Here is a 20474-nt window from a genome sequence, read left to right as displayed (position 1 = left end):
TCATATGATTTTTATTCTTCAATTTGTTAATGTGGTGTATCATATTGATTGCAGATATTGAAAAATTGTCACATCCATGGGTAAATCCCACGTGTTCATAGCGTATGATCCTTTTAATATGTTGTTGGATTTGGTTTGCTAGTATCTTGTTGAGGATTTTTGCATGTATGTTCACCAGTGATATTGGCCTGTAATTTTCGCTTTTTGTGATATCTTTGTCTGGTTTGGGCATCTAGGAGATCCTGGTCTTGTAGAATGAGATTGGAAGCATTCCTTCTTCTGCAATTTTTTGGAATAGTTTGAGAAGGTAGGTATTAACTCTTCTCTAAATGCTTGGTAGAATTCACCTGTAAAGCCATATGGTCCAGGACTTTTGTTTGTTCAGATTTTTTGTTTTTTTAAACTGATTAAATTTTATTGCTAGTAATTGGTCTGTTCTTATTTTCTATTTATTCCTGGTTCAGCTTTGGGAGTTTGTACGTTTCTAAGAATTTTTCCATTTCTTCTAGGTTGTCCATTTTATTGGTGTACAGTTGCTCATAGTAGTCTCTTATGGTCCTTTGTATTTCTGTGGTGTTGGTTGTAACTTCTTTTTCATTTCTGATTTCATTGATTTGGGACCTCTCTCTTTTTTTCTTGAATAATCTTGCTAAAGGTTTACCTTTACAAAGAACCAGCTTTTATTTTCATTGATGTTTTCTATTGTTTTTTTAGGCTCTATTTCATTTATTTCTCCTCTGATATTTATGATTTCTTTCCTTCTTCTAACGTTGGGTTTTGTTTTGTTCTTCTTTTTCTAGTTCCTTTAGGTGTAAAGTTAGGTCATTTTTTTTGAGATTTTTCTTGTTTCCTGAGGTAAACTTTTATCACTGTAAACTTAACTCCTAGAACTGCTTTTGCTGTGTCCCATAGTTTTGCATCATTTTGTTTTTGTTTTCATTTGTCTCCAAGTATTTTTTGATTTCCTTTTAATTTCTTCAGTGACCCATTTGTTATTTAGTAGCATATTGTTTAGCCTTCATGTGTTTGTGTTTTTTGCATTTTTTTCTTGTAGTTGGTTTCTAGTCTCATAGCGTTGTGGTTGGTAAAGATGCGTGATAAGATTTCAATTTTCTTAAATTTACTGAGACTTGTTTTGTGGCCTAGCATGTGACCTATAGTAGAGGATGTTCCATGTGCAGTTGAAGAGAATGTATATTTTGCCTTGGGCTGGAATGTAGTGTGTGTATATACACACACACACACACACACACACACATATAGCTATCGATATAGATATATAGATATCTATTAAGTTCATCTCGTCTAATATGTCCTTTAAGGCCAGTGTCTCCTTGTTAAATTTCTGTCTGGATTATCTGTCCATTAGTGTAAGTGGGGTGTTAAAAATCCCCTACTATTATTGTGTTACTGTCTATTTCTCCCTTTATGTTCATTAATATGTACTTTATGTCTTTAGGTGCTCCTATGCTGTGTGCATATACATTTACAATTGTTATACCTTCTTCTTGGATTGATCCTTTGATCATTATGTAGCGTCCTTATTTGTCTCTTGTAACAGTCTTTATTTTAAAGTCTCTTTTTTTCTGATATAAGCATTGCTACCCTGGCTTTCTTTTGATTTCCATTTGCATGGAATACCTTTTTACATCCTCTAACTTTCAGTCTGTGTGTGTCTTTAAATCTGATGTTTAAGTCTCTTGTTTGCAGCATATATACAGGTCTTGTTTTTGTATCCATTTAGCCTCTCAGTGTCTTTTGATTGGAGCATTTAATCCATTTACATTTAACGTAATTATTGATGTATATGTTCTTATTGCCACTTTTGTTAATTGTTTGGCGGTTGTTTATGTAGATGTTTTTTGTTCCTTTTTTCTTCCTCTGTTCTCTTTTCTTGTGATTTGGTAATTATCTTTAGTGTTATGTTTGGATTCCTTTTGTGTGTGTGTGTGTGTGTGTGTGTGTATCTAGTATAGGTTTTTGCTTTGTTGTTACCATGAGGTTTACATATATATGTGTGTGAGTGTGTGTGTATATATATATATATATATATATATATATATATACACACACTCACACACATATACATACATATATATATATGATTGTTTTAAGTTGCTGATCTCTCAATTTCAAATCCGTTTTTTAAAATTTTTTATTGGAGTGTAGTTGATTTAAAATGTTGTGTTACATATATATGGAATTTAAAAAAATGGTTCTGATGAAACTAGGGGCAGGACAGGAATAAAGACACAGATGTAGAGAATGGACTTGAGGACACGGGGATGGGGAAGGGTAAGCTGGGACGAAGTGAGAGAGTAGCACTGACATATATACACTACCAAATGTAAAACAGATAGCTAGTGGGAAGCAGCTACATAGCACAGGGAGATCAGCTCGGTGCTTTGTGACCACCTAGAAGGGTGGGATAGAGAGGGTGGGAGGGAGATGCAAGAGGGAGGGGATATGGGGATATATGTATACATATAGCTGATTCACTTTGTTATACAGCAGAAACTAACACAGCATTGTAAAGCAATTATACTCCAATAAAGTTGTTAAAAAAAGAACAAAAAAAATGCTGTATTAGTTTCAGGTGTACAGAAAAATGAATCAGTTATACGTATACATATATCCACTGTTTTTTAGATTCTTTTTCCATATAGGTCATTACAGAGTATTGAGTAGAGTTCCCTGTGCTATACATTAGGTCCTTCATTATTAGTTATCTACCTTATATATAATAGTGTGTATATGTCAATCCCAATCTCCCAATTTATCCCTCCCCCCTTCCCCCCCGTAACCATAGGTTTGTTTTCTACATCTGTGACTCTATTTCTGTTTTGTAAATAAGTTCATTTATACCACTTTTTAGATTCCACATATAAGTCAAATGCATTTTAACAACCCTGTATTTGTACTCTCCTCCCCTCACAACTACTGTTTTTCATATCATATTTTACATCTAGTTGTTTTGTATATCCCTTAACTGCTTATTGTGGATATAGATGATTTTACTACTTTTGTCTTTTAACCCTCCTTCTAGCTTGTGTGTGAGATGATTTCCTACCTTTACAGTATGTTTGCCTTTACTAATGAGCTTTTTCCTTTCATAATTTATGTTTCTAGCTTTGGCCTTTTCTTTTTCACTTAGAGAAGTTCCTTTAACCTTTCTTGAAAAGCTGGTTTGCTGGCGCTGCATTCTTTTAGCTTTTGCTTGTCTGTGAAGCATTTGATCTTTCCATCAAATCTGAATGAGAGCCATTCTGGGTAGAGTATTCTTGGTTATAGGTTTTTCCCTTTCATCATTTTAAATATATTGTGCCACTCCATTCTGGCCTGCTGAGTTTTTGTTGAAATGTCAGCTGATAGCCTTATGGGAGTTTCCTTGTATGTTATTTGTTGCTTTTCCCTTTCTGCTTTTAATGTTCTCTCTTTATCTTTAATTTTTGCCATTTTAGTTACAGTGTGTCTTGGCATTTTCCTCTTTAAGTTAATCCTTTATGGGACTCTCTGGGCTTCCTGGACTTGGATATCTGTTTCCTTTCCCAGGTTAGGGACATTTTCAGGTATTATGTCTTTAAATATGTTCTCTGCCACTTTCCCTCTCTCTTCTCCTTCTGGGAGTGCTATAATGTGAATATTATTGTTCTTGATATTGTCCCAGTGGTCTCTTAAACTGTCTTCATTTCTTTTCATTCTTTTTTCTTTTTTCTGTTCAGCATCAGTGATTTCCACTACTCTTCCAGCCTGTTCATTCATTTCTCTGTATCATTTCATGTACTGTTGATTCCTTCTGGTGTATTTTTCATTTCATTTACTGTATTCATCTCTGTTTGGGTGTTTATATTATCTAACTCTGTTACAAGCTTCTAACTTCTTGCTCTGTGCATCCATTCTTTTCCTGATTTCTTTGATCATCTTTATGATCACTACCCTGAACCCTTTCTCAGGTAGACTGCCTATCTCCACTTCAGGTTTTGTCTTGTTCCTTCACCCGGAACATGTTCCTCTGTTATCTCATTTTGCCTATGTCACTGTTTGTATGTATCTGGTGTGTTAGTTACACTTCCCAGCCTTGGAAAAGTGGAGATATCCTATATATCCCAGCAATGCATTCCCCTCTCATTACTTAATCTATGTGCTCTAGGGTTTCCCCCTATAAGAACTACATGGGTCCTTCTGTTATTGTGGTCTGACCATGTGGGCAATCTGGTAGACTTGGTTCGCCCCCAGTCTGGTTGGTTTCCCAGCCCTGCTTTGTGTGGAGGCTGCCAGCTGCTGGGTGGTGTGGTCAGGCCACAAGGCAACTGAATATAGAACCCCAGGGGGCCCCAGGGCTAGTGCTGGCTCACTGGTGGGTGGAATCAGGGTCCAGAAGTCTCTGGGGCTGTTGCCAACCCACTGGTGGGTGATGCCAGGTCCTCCGTTAGTGCCAGCCTACTGGCAGACAGAGCTGGGTCCCAGAGTCTGGTTTCAGCATTCAGGCTTCCCAGAGCTGGTGTCAGATTGCTGGTGGGGGCGTGGTTTCTAACACATTTGGGCCTAGGGTGCCCTAAAGCTTGTGTTGACCTGCTAGTAGGCAGGGCCAGGGCCCAGTTGGTCCCGGAGCAGGGTCTGGCCTACTGGTGGGCAGGCTGGGCCCACAGGCTGTGGGATTATGGCTTTCTTGCATCTGGTATCTGCCCCCTGGTGGTTGGAGCTGCTCCAGAAGGCTTCCTGGAGGGCAGGGCCAGGGCCCAGGTGATTCTGGGGCTGGTGTGTGCAGCTGGTGGGTGGAGCTGGATCCTAGGCCCTCTGGTGGGCAGGGCCATGTCCAGAGGTGGCAGCTGTGGGCTCAGAAGGTCTTAAGGCAGTCTGTCTGCTGATGGGTGGTGCTGTGTCCCTGCCCAGCTAGTTGCTTGGTCTGAGCCATCCCAGCACTGGTGCCTACAGGTTTTTGGGCCAGGGCAGGGCTGGGTCCTCGGGCTAAGCTAGAGGGAGGATTCCACAATAGTACTTGCCAGTGCCAGTGTCCATGTGGTAGAAGGAGATTCCAAGAATGGCTGCCACCTGTATCTGTGTCCCCATGGTGAGTTGCAGTTGCCTCCTGCCTATCTGGGCAACTCTCCAAGATTAACAGGTAGGTTTGACCCAGGTTCCTATCAAATTACTGCTTCTGCCCTGGGTCCCAGAGTATGTGAGATTTTGAGTGTGCCCTTTAAGAGTGAAGTCTCTATTTCCCCCAGCCCCCTGGGACCCTCAAAAGTAAGCCCTGCTGACCTTCGAATCCAAATGTTCTGGGGGCTTGTCTTCCTGATACAGGACCCCTGTGCTGGGGAGCCTAATGTGGGGCTCAGATCTCTCACTCCTATGTTTCTCCTATGGGAGAACCTCTGCAATGTAATTATTCTCCAGTTCGTTAGTTGCCCACCTGGGGATATGGGACTTGACTATATTGCAAGTCTGCCCTTCCTACTCATCTCACGTTGGTTCCTTCTTTATGTCTTTAGTTGTAGAAGATCTTTTCTGGTAGATTCTTGTCTTTCCCATGGATGGTTGTTTTGCAGATAGTTGTTATTTTGGTTTGTTTGTGAGAGGGGGCAAGCTTATGGTCTTTCTACTCCACCATCTTGGCTGATCTCCCCCTACATTCCATACTCTTGAGTCATTTTCTTTTTAATATTTTTTTGTCTCTTTTAAATTCTAATATGGAAAAATTCTGATTAATGTCTAGTGACTACTGTATCATGTTAGCCATTATTATTCATCTCATCATCATCTTCCTCTCAAGCCATTTTCTAATGTAATTTTTACTTCCATTTATTTGTGTTTGTGTCACAGTGTTTGTATGACCTTACACTTTAAGAAATTTCTTGTGTTTAATGAATCAGTTTGAAATGTTATCTCGAATCTGCACCTCATTTCAGTAATAGATCCAGAGGGCTGGAAGAAAGCTTCAACTTTTACAGACAGGGAAACAAACTCAGAAAGTCTATTAACTTTCTCGAAGTCACACAGCTTTTTAGTAGTGTCAAAGAGCCTTAAGCCAAATAAATAAAGTACTAAATATTGGTAGCTTGTTTTGGAGGGCAGCAAAATCTTCCCAGAATCTCTGAAATAATACCATAACTACCTACTCTAATGACTAGCCAGAGATAAAAATATGGAAAAGATTAAGACTCGGTAATATGGAAACATTAAAATGGTGTTTGCAGCCATATAATGATCCCTTTTCCCCTTTCTATAAATAATATCAATTTGGTATAGAGGGAAATAAAATGTGCCTGATGTTATTTGTTCTTTGTGAACCCATGTTGCTCATTATTCAGCATTTTGTGCCCCTGCAGGCATTTTCAAACTGATAGCGTAATGACTTTCCCCATTATCATCCCAGGTACTGAATTTAAGCTAACAGGTCTACAATTTTCCAAGATCATCCTTTTAGTAAAATTGGGCATTGAACTCTATTTCAGTCTTCTGGCACTTCTGAGCAACTTCCTCAAAATAGCAGCAAAGAGCTTTGCAATACATGCACCATTGCCTTTAGAATTCTTTGTCACTGATCATTAGGACCTGCTGATTTAAATACCATCTAGAGTTTTCAAGTTATCTCCAACTATTTCCATCCTCAACTTATATTGTCTCAGTGCAGTGTCTCATAGGCAGTTATCTAACTACCTTAGACATAGGAGAAAGAAAGAAATGAAGAATAAACCTAAAAGCATTCCTAAGCAACTGATTAAAATTTAATTTTTTGAAACCCATAGTAATTTCAGATTTCTTCATTTTCTTGGCTTCTAAAAAAATTCTTCATTTCTATAGGGAGTTCTTTTTAATTAATTGTTGAGATTATTGCTCCAGATCCCCAAAAGCAAGGGATACATATTCCCTTAAGTCAGTGACCTTCAGATAGAGTATTAATTCTATGTTCTTCCAGTTGACGTAAGTAAATTGTTATATGACTCATCTAATAGGATGAATGTGGATTTGGGTAAAAGAATATTGGTTGAAACAAAAACAAAACAAAGTACTGCTTTCCAATTATGCAGCAAATCACTTTAGCTCCAAGGATACAAAATGTTTCCTTAGCAGTTGGGGGAATTTCTTGACGTTATATTAACAATAAGTGGGCTTTCCTAGTGTTCTTTGAATCCAATTATATCGTAAGTGATAAATTTTAATTACATCTTTTCCAATTTTCAAAATGTTTCCATTATGATCATAAAGGAAATAAAAGCACTCTGCATTTTATAATCAGATCAGACTATCTATGAAACTTCAAGGCATCTAAACAACACTTATTATCCTCACCACCAGAAGAGAGAATTTCAATTGTAGTTCCAACCAGGGAATATTTGGATGAGATAATTAAATGTTGTAAAGTTAGTGATGAAATTGGAAGTGAGGAATAAAATGGATTTTTAATAATTTCTAGCAAAAGGATTTAGTAAGTACCACATGATAAGCTAATACATAACTCTGCAGGATTACTTAAGCCTTTTTTTTCTAGCTGCACAAAAGCCTTGGAGATAAAAAGATAAATAAAAATTAGAAATATTTGGACTAAATCTTTGCATAGTAATCAGTAATATGGTAATAAAGCTTCTCTAAAAGATGGCATACCAAATTAAATCAGGAAAAATTCACAGTAAACAAAAAATTTTATCTTAATAATCTGACCTCTGAATCATTGAATTGGTATATAACTGTAAGGGAAAGCTCTCTGCAAATTCAGATTGATACACTAAGCAAACTCTTCCTTGGAGTGGCCAATGAGAAGGAAGAAATGATATAACAATTTGAAGATGGTGTAACTTGGCCTTCTAATATGGTGAGTCACAGTCCATGGCTTAGTCAGTTCAGGATGCTATAATAAAGTACAACAGAATAGGTGGCTTATAAACAACAGAAATGTATTTCTCACAGTTCTGGAGACTGGGATCAGGAGGCCAGCTTGGTTGGGTTCTGGTGAGAACACTCTTCTGGGTTGCAGACTGACTTCTTGTATCCTCACATGGTGAAAATAGAGCTGACTGGATCTCTGGCATCTTCTTACAAGGGCACTAATCCCATTCATCAGGGCTCCACTCTCATGAGTTAATTACTCCCTGAAGCTCCAAATACTATCACTTTGAGATTAACGTTTCAACCTATGAATTTTGGGGAGACACAACTTTCAGTCCATTGAAATCTACATTTGGGCTTTAATTTTATAATCACAAAGCCTACTGTAATTATTTCTGGTCACTTTGACCAGGGGAATTTACATGATGATCAAGAGGTGAAGTAGCTCTTACTTGTTTTTATCTTCATAATATGATCCTTATTTTCTTCTACTATCTGAAATAAAATTTATTCTTATTAATAATCTTTATCTGAGTACAAACTATTAAAAGATAAATGAATTGTAATTCAATTATTTTAGTATAAAGAGCTTCAGGCTTTAATGTATGTTTTAATATTTCATTCAAAAACTAAAATGTCTTAACATGAATATTTTAATTGAAATCTATACACCTTCCCTATTACTCATGATTTCCTGATGAAAAAAACTGTACTACCTCTCCCACTCAACTATTAACCAATTATAAATTTAAAACTGTATTTTAATTATTATGAACAGCCTTAAAATACAAATTATTAAATTATATCCCTAGAATTATTAATAATATCTTCTAGATAAACAAATGAAGGGAGTTGCCTCGCTTTGATATTTTTTTTAGATTTATCTTGGGATTTATAGGGTGGTGGTCCTAATAGTAGCTTCTGAAATAGTGAAGAAGTAAAAAACTCAAAATATTTCATGGGTAGTCAGAAGAACAGAATGTAATAGTATTTATATATATAAAACTGATATATATTTTATAAAACATATATATATATAACTGATATATATATAACTGATATATATTATATATATCAGTTCTATGAATATGCAGAAAGCTATAATTAAACTGATTTGTAAAAGGGGATAATAGCATACATTTGTGGTCATCTTACAAAAAATGATTACTGCGAAATATCTTAACTTCCAGGTAAGTTTCCTATGGATTAAATTTGCATTTAGTTCCTTTTCCTAAGAACTTTTCCTTAGGAAGTATATTCCAAAAAATGTCGAGGGTTACATAATTAAGTAAGTTTGAGAAATGCTGCAAACTAGAGTTGCACATAAGCCAGTTTGGGAAAAGCTGTTGTGAGGAAATGATAGACTTGATATTATAGTTGAAAGAGACCTCTGAAATCTTTTAGAACAATACATATATTTTACAGATAAGGAGTCAAAGTCCCACGAGAGATAACATATCTCTTCAGCACATAGACTCATAGTGGCTACTTAAATATTGTCAGATAAATGAATGGGCGAATAAATGATACGGCTAGGGTTAGAACTCAAGGCTCATGTTGCTCTGTCTATTGAACTTTTCAAAGGACTTACATTATTTTTTCTTAAGGACAATATATTCTTATCACTAGGGTCTTTTATAAATGGAGTTATTAACTGTGTAGCCTTGGGAACATATTCTCTTTGAGAATCAGGATAATACCTCTCTCACAAGGTTATTTATCAGTATTATTTGAGACGTCACAAGTGAAGAAGTGCTTACTACACAATGCACATTAGGATTCAGTAAATGTTAGTTTATCTTCATTTCCTTGATAATATTCTCTACAAAAATGATAGTTTATGATAGTATCATCCCATTTGCTAAAAATATTTTATGTATTATTAAGATTATAACATAAAGAGCATAAATCATAAGTGTAGAGCTTACTGAATTTTAACAAGGTGAACAAACCTGGGTAATCAGTACCTAGGTTAATAAATGGAACCCCAGAAGACATCTCCATGCCCCCTTCTATTCATTAATCCTCAGGGTTATTTTTTATAAATCAGTACATACTCTTCTCTGTTTGACCTTTTATTGCCTTAACATTAGGTTTGTGAGATACATCTATGTTTCTTTGTGTAGTTGTAGAGCATTCTTTGTTTTCCAATGTTTGTAACAATTTATACTCCCACCAGCAGTGCATGAAAGTGTCACCTTTATATTGAAAGTAAAATTATAGCCATGGATTTAAAATAGAGTAACAACATACAAAGCACATTAATTAGAGGCAGCAGGTATTAATGAAAGAACACTGGAATGACTGGTTTCTTGGGTTCTAGTGTAGGCTCTTCCAGCAACTCTCTATGTGTTCTTGAAAAAAAAAGAAACTATTAGAGCACAGATTTAACATTTTTGATTCAGGCATTTGAAGGTCTATGGCTCCTCTCTTTAGAAAAATAAATAATTCATATATAAGCACAATAATATATATAATTTTGGGGGTAGAAGTCATAGAGCCCATAATGGGGGTGGTGATTGGATCTCATCATGAATTATGGTTAATAATATCTGAACTAAGGGACAAAATGGCTGAGTAGAAAGACCATGGGCTTGTCTCCTCCCATGGACATGCCAAAATTACAACTACATACAGAGAAACTAACTCTGAGAATGACCTGAAGACTAGAAGAAAAGATTTCCCACAACTAAAGATAAAAAGGAAAAGCCATGAAATGTGGTCTGGCCAGGACCTACACCATCACCCACCACTGCGACCCATAGGTGGAAGATATATCATAGCCTTGGAGGTTCCCCATGGAAGCCTAGGGCTCCAACCTCACATTGGGCTCCCCAGCCCAGGGAACATGCACTGGGAAGATGAGCCCCCATAACATTTGGCTTTGAAAACCAGTGGGGCTTATGTCTGGGAGAGCTGGAGGGCTGTAGGAAGCTGAGACTCCACTCTTAATGAGTGCATGCAAAAACTCATTTTCTCCAAGTCCCAGCATAGAAGAAGCTGTTTGTAAAGCATCTGGATCATATGTGGTGATTCACTGACTAATTTTAGAGTGTGTGCATGAGGGGCAGGGATCTGTTGGAACTTTCTATGGGTAAAGAGGTGGGGGGCATCAGGTATTTTTTGTTGTTTGTGGCTCACACTCTACCTAGCTGGCCCAGTACTGGCAGGCATCATTGCTGACTCTCACCATCTAACCTATAGCACTGCTTGACCTGCCCCGAACTCAACTGCAGATCTGACACAGCTAGTGCTCCTCCAAAGTGGCCCACTTACCCTGCCAGACTGAGTAGCCATATTTGGCCAGCAGTGGAGCCCCCCAAAGCATCCCTGTGCCCCATCAGTCATAGTGGTCACCCTTTGCTAGCAGTGGAGCCCTTCTAAAACAGCCACTCACCCTGCTAGACCTGGTATACACCCTTGGCCCCACCAGCATCCCCACAAAGTGGCTCCCAACCTGGGAGCTGACCCTGTACACAAGAGCATCAGAGATAGTTGTGACCAGACCCAGAGCAAGGGCCAGACCTGCATGCTAGTGCACCAGCAACAAGGCAGCTCAGCCACAATAGGAGGATACATGCAGCCCACATAGGGGAAATCCTGGAGCACCTGGCTCTCATGACTAGATGAGACCATGCTACTGGGCCCCACATGACACCTGCTACACAAACAACTCTTTCAAGACTGGGAGACATAGCTGATCTACTAATATGTAGGAACAAACACAGAGAGTTAGGCAAAATAAGAAGACAAGGGAATATATTCCAAGTGAATGAACAAGATAAAACCTCAGAAAAAGAACTAAATAAAATGGAGAAAACCAACCTTCTAGATAAGGAGTTGAAAGTAAAGGTCATAAAGATACTCACCAAACTCAGGAAAAGAGTGGAGAAAGAGAATTTCAACAAAGAGATAGAAAGTATAAAAATAATCTATCAGAGCTGAAGAATACAATAACAGAAGTGAAAAATACACTAGAGGGAACCAACAGCAGATTAGATGATGCAGAAGAAAGGATCAGCAGTAGGAAGACAGGCTAGTGAAATCATGCATTGGAACAGCAAAAAGTAAAAAAATGAGGCTAGTTTAAGGGACCTCTTGGACAATATCAAGAGTACTAATATTCATATTACAGCAGTCCCAGAAAGAGAAGAGAGAAAGGGACAGAAAACCTATTTGAGGAAATAATGCCTGAAAACTTTCCTAACCTGGTGAAGGAAACATACATCTATGTCCAGAAAGCACAGAGAGTCCCAAACAAGATGAACCTAAAGAGACCAACATGTAGACACATTATAATTAACATGTCAAAAATTAAAGATAAAGAGAGAATCTTAAAAGCAGCAAGAAAAAAGGAACTAGCTACATATAGAGGAGCCCCTATAAGACCATCAGCTGACTTTTCAGCACAGACTTTACAGGCCAGATGGGAGTGGCATGGCATATTCAAAGTACTGAAAGGAAAAAAAACCCAAAAACTTACAACCAAGAATATTCTATCTGACAAGGTTATCCTTCATAATTGAAGGAGAGATAAAGAGTTTCCCAGGGACTTCCCTGGTGGCGCAGTGGTTAAGTGTCCACCTGCCAATGCAGGGGACACGGGTTCGAGCCCTGGTCCGGGGAGATCCCACATGCCATGGAGCAACTAAGCCGGTGTGCCACAACTGCTATAGCCTGCATGCCTAGAGCCCATGCTCCGCAACAAGAGAAGCCACCGCAATGAGAAGCCCATGCACCACAACAGAAAGCAGCCCCTGCTTGCCTCAACTAGAGAAAGTCTGCACGCAGCAATGAAGACCCAACGCAGCCAAAAATAAATAATAAAATAAATAAATAAATTAATTAATTAAAAAAAAAGTTTCCCAGATAAGCAAAAGCTAAAGGAGCTTATCACTATTAAACTGCCCTCACAAGAAATGTTAAAAGGACATCTTCAAACAGAAAAGACTGTAAGTAGAAATATTAAAAATTATGAAAAAAAAAAATCTCACCAGTAAAAGCAAAAATATAGGTAGTGGATCAACCAACTATAGCGCTAGTATGAACATTAACAGGCAAAATTAGTAAATGTATACATCTATAATAATTAAGGGATATGCAAAATAAAAAGATATAAAAAAATGACATCAAAAGCATAAAATGTTGTGTTGGGAGTAAAAATGTAGTGCTTTTAGAATGCACTCAAACGTAAATAACCATGTAAGCATCAACCTAAAATAGACTGCTATATACACATGTTGTTATATAAGAACCTCATGGTAACCACAAAACAAAAACCGATAATAGATACACATAACGTAAAGAGACAGGAGTATAAACATGATACTAAAGAAAGTCATCATAAGAGATTATTACAAAAAATTATACACCATCAAATTGGACAGCCTAAACAAAATAGATAAATTCCTAGAAATATACAGTCTTTCAAGACTGAATCAGGAAAAAATAGAAAATCTGATTAGACTAATTACTAGTAATGAAATTGAATCAGTAATCAAAAAATTCCCAACAAACAACAGTCCAGGACCAGATGGCTTCCTGGGTAAATTCTACCAAACATTTAAAGAAGACTTAATACCTATCCTTCTCAAACTATTCCAAACAATTGAAGAGGAAGGAGCACTTTCAAACTCATTCTCCAAGGGTCATGTTACCTGTTTACAAAACCAAAGACACTACAAAAAAAAGAAAACTACAGGCCAATATCCCTGATGAACATAGATGAAAAAATCCTCAATGAAATATTGGCAAACTGAATTCAACAATATTAAAAGGATCCTATACCATGATCATGTAGGATTTATTCCAGGGATGTAAGGATGTTTCCATATTTGCAAATCAATATGATAAATCACATTAACAAAACAAAGGATAAAAATCATGATTATTTCAACAGATGCAGAAAAAGCTTTTGACAAAATTCAACATCCATTTATGATAAAAACTCTCAGCAAAGTGGGCACAGAGGGAACATACCTCAACATAATAAAGGCCATATATCACAAATCTGCAGCTAACATTATGCTCAAAGATGCAAATTTGAAAAGTATTTCCTCTAAGATCAGGATCAAGACAAGGATGCCCACTCTTGCCACTTTAATTTGACATAGTATTGGAAATCCTAGCCACAGCAGTCAGATGATAAAAAGAAATAAAAACCATCCAAGTTGGAAAAGAAGAAGTAAAACTGTCACTGTTTGCAGATGATGGGATACTATATATAGAAAATCCTATAGACCAGCAAAAAAAAAAAAAAAAATTAGAACTAATAAATGAATTCAGAAAAGTCACAGGGTACAAAATTAATATACAGAAATCTGTAGCCTTTCTATACCCTAATAACCATCTATCTAAAAAGAGAAATTAAGAAACAGTGCCACTTACAATTGTGTCAAAAAGAATAAATATCTAGGAATAAATTTAAACAAGGAGGTGAAAGACTGTACTCTGAAAACTGTAAGACACTGATGAAAGAAGTTGAAGATGACACAAATCAATGGAAAGACATGCCATGCTCATGGCTTGGAAGAATTAATATTGTTAAAATGACCATAGTACCTAAAGCAATCTACAGATTTAGTGCAATTCTCATCAAAATACAATTTTTAACAACTAGAACAGGTAATCCTAAAATTTGAATGGAATCATAAAAGATACTAAATAGCCAAAGCAATCTTGAGAAATAAGAACAAATCTGGAGATATCATGTGCCCTGATTTCAAACTATACTACAAAGCTATACTAATCAAAACGGTATAGCTCTTACTACACAAAAACAAACACATAGATCAATGGAACAGAATAGAGAGCCCAGAAATCTTTAGTAAATGATGTTGGGAAAATTGGACAGCTACATGCAAAAGAATAAAACTCAACCTTTTTCTTACACCATATAGAATAATAAACTCAAAATAGACTAAAGACTTAAATGTAAAACTTAAAACCATAAAATTCCCAGAAGAAAAAATAGGCAATATACTCCTTGATGTCGATCTTAGCAATATTTTTCTGGATCTGTCTTCTCAGGCCAGGGCAACAAAACCAAAGATAAACAAATAGGACTACACCAAAGTGAAAAGATTTTGCATGGTGAAGGAAACCATCAATGTAACTAAAGGCAACCTACTGAATGATAGAAAATATTTGCAAATGATGTATCTGATAATGGGTTAATAGACAAATTATATAAAGGATTCACACCACTCAATATCAATAAAACAAACAATCTGATTATAAAATAGGCAGAGGACTTGTATAGACATTTCTCAAAAGATGACATACAGATGGTTAACAGACACATTAAAAGATGTTCAACATCACTATCAGAGAAATGCAAGTAAAAACCAAAATGAGATATAACTTCACAACTATCAGAATGGCTGTCATCAAAAAGACAAAAAATAACAAGTGTTGGTGAGTAAAGAAAAGAGACCCCTTGTACACTGTTGCTGGGAATGTAAATCGGTGCAGCCATTACGGAACATTTTTTGAGGAACCTCCACAGTATAGAGGTTCCTCAAAAAATTAAAAATGGAACTACCATATGATCCAGCAATTCCACTTCTGGGTATTTACCTGAAGAAAACAAAACCACTAGTTTGAAAAGGTATATGCATCCCTATGTTCATTGCAGCATGATTTACAATAGCTGGAAACAAGGAAGCAACCTACATAGCCATTGATATTTGAATGGATAAAGAAGATTACACACACACACAAACACAAACACAGACACAGGAATATTACTCAGCCATAAAAAAGAATGAAATCTTGCCATCTGCAACAACATGGATGGACCTAGAGGGTATTATGCTAAGTGAAATAAGTTAGAGAACACAGTATTATCTCACTTATATATGGAATCTAAAAAGAAAACAAATGAACAGAAATAGACTTATAAATACAGAGAGCAAACTGGTGGTTTCCAGAGGGGAGGGGAGTGAAGGGTTGGGCGAAATAGGTGAAGGGAATTAAGAGATACAAACTTCCAGTTATAAAATATAAAATATATAAGGCACAGGATATAACATATAACATATGGAATATAATAAATAATACTGTAATAATTTTGTATAGTGAAAGACAGTTACTGGACTTGTCATGGTGATTATTTTATAATATACTTGGTTGTCCCATCACTATGTTGTGCAGCTTAAACTAAAAATATTGGAAGTCAACTATACTTCAATAATAAAAAAATGAATAAAAATTATCTGAACTAGTTACTCCAAGTCTCTTCCAGTGTCAATAATAATATATATTTTTTAAAAAGCCAATATATCAAGTATTATTTAAGGTTATATCTCAAATATATATCTGCTATAAAATGTTTCCGAGGTAAATTGTAACTAACGGTGCCAGCAGTGGTAAATATTTCCGAACTAGCCATCATTTTAAAAAATCGATTTAAATCATAGTAAACAAATACGTTTATGAAATCATTAAAACCCAATTGATAAAATCCTAAAACATAGATAATACTGTTATTACTGAATGCCACCTTATGCCATCATTTCAATAAAATTATGAGTGCATGGAAATAACCAGGTTTTTAAAATCTTTTGAAATTATCAATTTTTAAAAAAGACTAGATTTGATATTGTTTCAAACCAAGGAAAATTTAACATTCTTTACATGAATGCTACTGACTGGGTATTTCTACAGAAGTCCCTTATGATATATTTAATAGAAAATTTCTCTGGTAACAGTATTGGCTTTTGTTTATTATATACTTTAATATGCAAATATTCCCTTTATGAAATCACTTCTAAGTTTTTCAATCTAATGTATGTGGAATAATTTGAAAAGAAATCAGAGGTCTTATTGCACAGAATTTTACAACACAGTTTTTATATCATTGTCAGCATTTGTCACTCTTTAAGGACTTTAATTGCACATTAAGAGAATGAAAACATTAAAAGCAATATGTCACCTAACCATCACATGAGCTGGGATTCATTTGTCTGGTCACCTCATTATCATCCATCTTAATGTTGGCAGACAACAGATCTCTAGGAGAAAGGGATGATGGATGGGAAAATACCAAAGGGGAAAAAGTTTGGGATCATAAAATCTGAAACTGAGCTAGAAGGTTACTGTTGTACTGGGTTGGTTATCTATAGTGGAAACAAATAGGATAGGGTATAGAGAATCCTGAAAAGAGATGTGATTTCCAAATTTCTGAGTGGAATAAGCTCATTTAAAACAGATACCTGGATCTTCTCCGTAAAAACACCAAATGGCGGATGACGCTGGTGCATTTGTCGCCACTGGGGATTACAATGGACATGTTGGTTTGGGTGTCAAGTGCTCAAAGGAGGTAGCCACTGCCATCTGTGGGGTCATCATTTTGGCCAAGCTCCCCACCGTCCCCGTGCAGCGAGGCTACTTGGGTGTCAAGATCAGCAAGCCCCGTACCATCCCTTGCAAGGTGACTGGCCACTGTGGGTCTGTGCTGGTGCACATCATCCCTGCTCCCAGGGGCACTGGCATGGTCTCAGCCCCTGTGCCCAAGAAGCTACTGATGATGGCCGGAATTGACGACTGCTACACCTCTGCCAGGGGCTGCACCGCCACCCTGGGCAACTTTTGATGCCATTTCCAAGACCTACAGTTATCTCACTTCTGATCTCTGGAGAGACGGATGTTCACCAAGTCTCTGTATCAGGAATTCACTACCATCATTTAAAGACCCACATCAGAGTTTCCGTGCAGAGGACACAAGATCCAGCTGTAGCCACCACATAGTTTTATATGAGAAAAATAAAGTGAATTAAGCCATTTTAAATAAATAAATAAATAAATAAATAAAACAAATACCTAAAAAGAGAACCATATCCTTCTTTTCCAGAACAGTAAGAATAATCTGCATCGTTATTTCTAGAGTTCAGAAATAGTATATTGCAAGTATCCCCTTGCCCTGTAGTGTTTAATAATAGAATAGATAAATTTAGTTAGGTGCTATCTTACCTGGGAGCTGGTGGCTAGACTATTTGAACTCCCCAGTTCCTTTTTAACAGCAGGACTCTTTATTTTGCTCCTGGGATACAGAATAAACATTGTGCACCTGGAAATGTCAGCAAAAAGCACTTTCAATATTTTTCTATATTATTTTAGTGAAAGATAACATTCCTTCATGTACAACTGCTAAGACTGCCCATGCTTGCTTTCAAAATAGAACTCTCCAAAGGATCATTCAGACTCCCATCATCTTCAAAAATCAACCCTAGAAATCAATAGGAGCCAAAAAATAATTTCATATAAATCTGCTGTGAAAAAAACTCACCATTCATTTTAACCAAGGGAATGTACAAAGCATTAAATTGTCATGTTTTCTCTCTTACATAGCTTTTGATGATGAAAACATTACACTGTAAAATTTTCAAAAGTGGATAAATCACTATAAGTATTTAAAAACTTAAAAATAAAAGCTTATAAATAGGTAAATGGGCAAGTGGAATAAACATTAGATGTAATGATAATAAAATTTGTGATTGAACAGTTGATGTCTAAAGGGTTAACAGTCATTCTATTTCAGCACGATATGTAGTATCAATATATCCTATTATGTTTGCCTGAAGATTATACATATTTCATATGATAAATATATGTACGATACATATAGGAACTAAGACTTAATTTGACCTCAAGCTGACTCTCCATTCTTAGACATTACTATATCTGTTCTTACTATTCCCCTCGTTCCAGCCACACTGGTCAAAAACTGTATATTTTAGAATATGTCCTATTTCCTATCTATGCTTTTGTTTATATTTTGTTCTCACTGTAAGATGCTTTCCCTCTAGGATTCCTGCCTTCCATGCTAATCTGTCTTTCCTTATGGTTTACATATTCATTTAAGTATTTTTTTTTCCACTTCAGTAAACATTTATTGAGAACCTACTTTGTACAAGGTAATTTTGAAACTTCTGGAGATATATTGAAAAGAAAGTATTTTTTTCCATAGTAGAAATTAGAGTCTAGTGAGGGAGAGAGACATGAAAAACATGAAAATAAAAATGTAAACATATTCTAGGAAGGAAAGCAAAAAGCTAGGTGTAATATGGGGGAGCAATTTTGTGACGTACTTTAGGTTAGACGATCAGGAAAAGCCCCAGAAATATGAATAAGGCACCAACCAAGTGAAATATAAGGGGAAAAATACGTAGATGGAGTAGCATGTGTAAACTTCCTGAAGTGGGAATATGCTACATGAATTTGGACAGAAACAATAGAAAAGCCAGTGTGACTGCAGTATAGTGAGGGGGAAAAGTGGCACAACCTGAGGTGTGAGAGATGGACAACCATCAAGTCATATAAGATCGTATATATCATGGTAAGTGTTTTACTGCCTAGAGTAATAAGATCATAAGAGTATCAGAAATTGTTGTAGGTATTTTACTTGTATCATCACTTTGAATCCACATGAAGACTCTATTTGATAGGTACTATCAATACTCCCATTTTAAAGATAACAAAAGTGAGGAGCACAGAGGTTAAGTGACTTGCCCACAGTCACTAGTAAGTAGTACAGACAGGATTCAAACTCAATTGGTCTGGTCCTAAGACCAGAGTTCTTTATCTCTCAGTAAGTATGATAGGAAGCAGTAGGAGGGTTTTAAACAGGAGGCTTATATGTTGAGATTTACAGGTTTTAAAAATAATTCTGGTTGAATTGGGAAGAACTGCTTGAAAGTGAGCAAAAGGGGAAGTAGGGAAAATATTAGGAGGCTATTACAATAGTCTAAGTGAGAAATGACAGTGCCTTGGCTCCTGGTAGAGTAAGAAAAAATAAATGGATTAAAAATATATCTTTTAAAAATATTTTTTCAATGTGTAGGTAAAATGAGTGCGTTTTGGTAATGTACTAGATATGGGGAAGGAAGAGAGAGTGCAAAATAACGTATTTGATGCATGGTCGTCTTGCAGATCATCATGATATCCTTGGTTTGCTTGCAGTTATAAGTGAACTCAGTTAGGCATTCTTTATGTGGTAACTGTGAAGTAGGCTTTTTTTTTTTTTTTTTTTTTTTTTTAAATTTTATTTATTTATTTATTTATGGCTGTGTTGGGTCTTCGTTTCTGTACGAGGGCTTTCTCCAGTTGTGGCAAGCGGGGAACACTCTTCATCGCGGTGCGCGGGCCTCTCGGCTTTTTTTTTAAACTAATTTATTTTCCCCAATTTCTGCTGTATGAAACCTAATGTGGCATATTTAATTTATCAAAATTTCATTTTTTACACCAAGAATATTAAATATAAAAAAGAAACAAGAACACTTCCTCACCTCCAATGTCATCAATAATCTTGAATCATAAGGATCGTAAGGCTTAACACCCGAAGAACATCAACTGCCTCATCCTGATTGTTAAGTTTCACATTGAATCCTTGGCAACTAGTATGCATCATGGATTTATCTATCTACTATCCTTTTGACTACTACCAATGTCAAATAGAATTTTATATTTTGTGGCAAAAAGCTCACCAAATTTACCACGTAATTTCCATAGCAAAAGTCAGTGATCAATAGGTGGGGTAGAGGAAAACATGATCCTTTCCAAATTGATTCTAGAAATTGAATGCGAAAGGTCACCATATGCATGTGGAGATGTCATGTGTTCTCTACACACCTGGATCTCTCTATAGA

At 36.3% G+C, this 20474-nt stretch overlaps 1 pseudogene; it reads left to right on the top strand.

The window, feature by feature from the left end:
* Window positions 1-17068: 17068 nt before the first annotated feature.
* LOC103011542 (40S ribosomal protein S2-like) lies at window positions 17069-17577 on the top strand (annotated as a pseudogene).
* The last annotated feature ends 2897 nt before the right edge of the window (window positions 17578-20474 follow it).

Source organism: Balaenoptera acutorostrata, chromosome X, assembly GCF_949987535.1.
Source record: "Balaenoptera acutorostrata chromosome X, mBalAcu1.1, whole genome shotgun sequence".
Lineage (NCBI taxonomy): Eukaryota > Metazoa > Chordata > Mammalia > Artiodactyla > Balaenopteridae > Balaenoptera > Balaenoptera acutorostrata.
This window is presented reverse-complemented; position numbering and strand designations above follow the sequence as displayed.